Here is a 4,765-nt window from a genome sequence, read left to right as displayed (position 1 = left end):
ATGGGGAAGAAATATGCTCAAAGTGACTAACCATTCCCTGCAGGCATACTTAGGAAAACAATAGAACAGTAACTGTCAACTGTAAGCAAACTGTACATGCAGATATAAATACTCCTTATAAATAAAGAGCATGAAATCACAGTATCCAGAGGCGTTAAGTGAGTATAGCTATCCCGTTTTGTTCAAGAGCCTGATAATTTCAGGATCTGCTAATCCTCTGGAATTTCCATGCACAATAGTCTTGAGAGTTCACAGAGAATGGTGTGAAAAACAGACAGAGAAAAAAAATCCAGACTGGTTCAATGTGACAGGAAGGTGACAGTAACTCAAACAATCACACGTTACAGCAGTGATATGCAGAAGAGCATCTCTGAATGCGGAGGAGGGGGAACCAACGCATCAAAATGGAGACAGGCTCAGTTTACAGAGAATGGAAAGGGGTGACCAACAGAGAACAGCTGAGGCTTCAGAATAACAATATATGAAAATTACAATATTACAATCTATCAGTGCTACCAACATCTTCTGCCTGTTTCTTCCCAGATAAGCCTGAGATTTCTCTGGACTCAGGATGCACTCGGACCCCCGATGTCATCACATGTGTGTGTGCGGCCAGATCAAACCCACCCGGAGAGCTCACCTGGCACCTCCCCCTCGCCAACCTCAGCGGGAACCAGACGCACGGTCGTTTCCAGACGTGGCAGGTGGCAGACGGGCAACTGGTGTCTGGCTCGCTGACCTTGAGTGTGGGTGAGGGAGAGGAGGATGGGACCGCCTTCTGTACTGTCCAAAACCAACATGGAGAGGCCATGTTCGCGGTGTCCCTGTGGATGACAGGTGAGGATATCTCTGAGAAATATTCCCCATTCTGCGGAGTGCAGCCCTAACCCTCCGACCTCCACTCGAGCTCCATCTGAGCAAAGTTCACCTTCCCTTCCAGCGGGGTGGGGAAAATTGCACGGCCAGAGGGGAGTTTACGCCAGCATCCCAACCCCACTAATGGTCATCATCAAATTGTTAGTCATGGGATCTTGCTGTGTACAAACTGCTGCCCTGCTTTCCTTGGGACCAGATCACAAGCTGAGGAACACATTGGGATGGTGAATTGGGAATCACACTCTCCACTCACCTTTAAAACCCCACTGCCTTTATCCAAGGACTAGGGTTTTTACTCAATGTGTAAAGGACAAAGCCCAAGTGAAATCAGGAAGGAACACAGGTTAGCAGATGACAACCATACATCACAAGCTGAGGAACATATTGGGATAGTTAAATGTGCTGGTGAGATGGGATTCACACCCCCCACTCTCCTTTCAGACCCCACTGCCTTTATCCAGGACTTAGCCATTTCCCTCAATGTGCTAAGACAAGGCCCAAGTAAAATCAGGAAGGAACACATGGATCTCTCTCTCTCTCTATCCTACAAAATGTTAGCACTAAAAATCCGAATATCCTGGATATTACATTAGAATCAGAATCAGGTCCAGTATTACCGGCACACGCTGTCAAATGTGTTGTTTTGTGGCAAGACTACATGGCAATGTACAATACACTATCTATAAATTATATATATACAGTGCCTAGAAGAAGTATTCACTTCCTTGGAAGTTTTCATGTTTTATTGTTTTACAACATTGGATCACAGTAGACTTAATTTGGCTTTTTTGTAACACTGATCAACAGGAAAAGACTCGTGCATGTCAAAGTGAAAATGGATCTCTACAAAGTGATCTAAGTTAATTACAAATATAAAACTCAAAATAACTGATTGCACAAGTATTCACTCCCTTCAAGTCAGTATTTAGTAGATGCACCTTTGGCAGCAATTACACCCTTGAGTCTGTGTGGATAGTGTTACGTACCCCGTAACTGGGTTGTCAAACTATCAGAAATGGAACACTCGTTGGAGTCTGTATTTACTAGAAACTAATAATGTTTATTAGTAAATTAAGTAATACAGTACACTAAATGCAAGGATATCAATGTAACAGGTTAGCAATGATAATATACGCATATACACAAAAATACGGGAATAGGAATCAGCCAAGCTCTATCGAAGTCTAGGGGTAAATGATCAGTCTTCAAGTGAAGCAGAGTTCAGTTCAGTTTAGTGTAGTTCGAGGTAGTTGTTGTGGTACCTTTGGGGGGAGAGAGAGATTGAGAGATTCAGCTGAAATTTCAGGCAAACCTTCCGTGGTCTTCTTGTGCCATTGTGGTCACTGACTGTGACCCCTCCGTTCCAGATGCGACAGCTCTTCCGTGGTGAACCCGTCACCCAGCCAAGGGTGGTCCCCACCGGTCATGCCTTTACACCCCGTGAGCCTCTGGCCGATTTCCGCGAATCGGTCCTCCAAACTCCCACTAACTTGTGGGGGCACAATGCTCTCTTCAGAGTCTTGTGGCGTGTCTGCTGTGTCTTAGGTCTTAGCAAACCCGCTATTTAACACCCCCCCCCATGGGGTATCACCTGTCCATCAAACTTCACCACTTCCTTTTGTCTCAGCATGAGTGTTAGTGTTGTCCATGGCAGTATCAGTGCAGACATCAAAATACTGAATTAAGTCTCTCTCTCTCTCTCTCTCTCTCTCTCTCTCTCCGTTCTGCAGCTCTGCTGGGCTTCACACATAACAAAAGGGTACTTTCAGCTTTGTACACAGGGACACTGCAATTTCTCCCTATTTTTTTACAAAACTACTCAAGCTCTGTCAGACTTCATAGGGATCACGATTGTACCATTTTTTTCCGGTCCAGCCATAATTTTTCAATTGGATTGAAGTCCATACTCTGACTTGGCCAGTACAGGACACGAATATTGTTGTTTTTAAGCTTTGTAGCTTTGGCTTTATGCTTGGGGTCTATGTCTTGCTGGGAAATACATTTCTTCCCAGTCCCAGTTCTCTGGTAGACTGCATCAGGTTTTTTTTTATATCAGAGTCTCCTGCCTGCCTTCCAGCAAACTCTAGCTGTGATTTCATGTGGGTTTCTTTTCAACAGTGTCCTTTTGTTTGCCACTCTCCCATACGCTGAAACTGGTGAAGTACCCGGGCAACAGTTGTTGTATGCACAATCTCTCCTATCTCAGCCACTGAAGCTTGTAACTCCTCCAGAGTTGTCATCGGTCTCTTGGTGGCCTCCCTCACTATTCTCCTTCTTTCGTGGTTACTCACTTTTTGAAGACATCCTGCTCCAGGCAGATGTACAGCTATGCCATATTCTTTCCATTTCTCGATGATTGATTCTCCAAGGGATAGTCAGTGACTTGCAACTTTTATCGTATCCTACTCCTGACTTGTACTCAGTAACCTTTTCAGGGAGTTGCTTGGAGTATTGTTTTGACTTTATCGGGCAGTTTTTCCAGCACCCTGACTCACAAGCAGTTGAACCTTCCCGGCACAGGTGTATTTTTACCACAATCATTTAAAACACTTTGACTGCACACAGGTCTCCAAAAACAAATCTCCATTTAATTAATTATGTGACTTCTAAAGCCAATTGGCTGCACCAGTGATGATTTGTTGTGCCGCGTTAAATAGGGGTGAATACTTAAGCAATCAATTATTTAGAGTTTTGAATTTGCAATTTAGTTAGATCACTTTGCAGAGATCTATTTTCACTTTGACATGAAAGAGTCTTTTTTTCTGCTGATTAGTGTCAAAAAAGCCAAATTAAAACCCACAGCGATTCAGTGTTGTAAAACAATAAAACATGAACACTTTTTATATGCATGATATGTATTGATAGAAAGTAAATTATATTAAATAAGTTGTACAATGAGAGAGCAAAAAATTGAGGATTTTTTGAAAAAAAATTGAAAAATTGAAAATTGAAAAAACAGTGGCAGTGAGGATGAAGCTGTTCCTCACACATGAGCATCTGTCTTCAGAATGTACTTCCTCCTTGATGGTAGCAATGCGAAGAAGGCATATCATTGGTGGAGGGGTTGCATAACAATGTCATTTTGAGGCTTCAACTTTTGAAGATGACCTCGGCACTGAAGAGGCTAGTGACCATGAAGCTGAGTTTAGAACGTTCTGCAGCTTTTTTCCAATTCTGGGCAGTGGACAATCCATAAGCCGAAAGGGTTTGACTTGTACAGTGGACTACTCTGAAGCTGTCCTGTTGCTTGATGTTACAGGTGGGGTCTCTGCTGTTTGGATCACAGTGTTACTCACGAGCAGTGTCATTCTCAGTATGCTACTGGCTGGATTCTTCATCTTCAGGTACATCCAGAAGTGAGTCCAGATGAACGTTCAAGTTCAGTTTTATTGTCATTTGTATTGTATACATTTATACCATGAAACAAAACAACATTCCCTGGACCAGGGTATACAAAACAGTGCATATAGCACACAATAAGCATAAAACAACATTACCACAAATAAGTTAACAAATAATAAAATATATTCTATAAGATTGACATTGATCATAAAGTGCATTTGCGACACATCATAAGTGATGAGACCAGGGCGGTGACAGGGAGTTCAACAGCGGGGAAGAAGGTATTTCCCATCCTAACAATCCTCATAATGCTACGGTTCCTCTTGCATGATGGTGGGCGTTGCAGGGAACAAAGATTGTTAAAGAGAATGTGAGATGGGTGGGAAGAATCCTTGACACTCCTAAGGGTCCTGGCAAACATCTTGGATGATGGAAGAGATACCCTAATGACCATCTCAGCATCCCTTGTAATCCTTTGTCGGGTCTTGTGGTCAAATGCTTTTCAATTGTTATACCAGACGGTGATACAGCTGGTCAGGATACTCTC

General features: G+C 43.0%; 1 protein-coding gene across 1 annotated transcript in view; it reads left to right on the top strand.

Annotated features, from left to right (window-relative positions):
• The window catches only part of LOC132399117 (sialic acid-binding Ig-like lectin 10), a 740,957-nt gene that overhangs the window by 503,917 nt on the left and 232,275 nt on the right, over positions 1 to 4,765 (top strand). The window lies entirely within an intron of this gene.

This window comes from Hypanus sabinus, chromosome 1 (assembly GCF_030144855.1).
Source record: "Hypanus sabinus isolate sHypSab1 chromosome 1, sHypSab1.hap1, whole genome shotgun sequence".
In the NCBI taxonomy this organism is placed as follows: Eukaryota; Metazoa; Chordata; class Chondrichthyes; order Myliobatiformes; family Dasyatidae; genus Hypanus; species Hypanus sabinus.
This window is presented reverse-complemented; position numbering and strand designations above follow the sequence as displayed.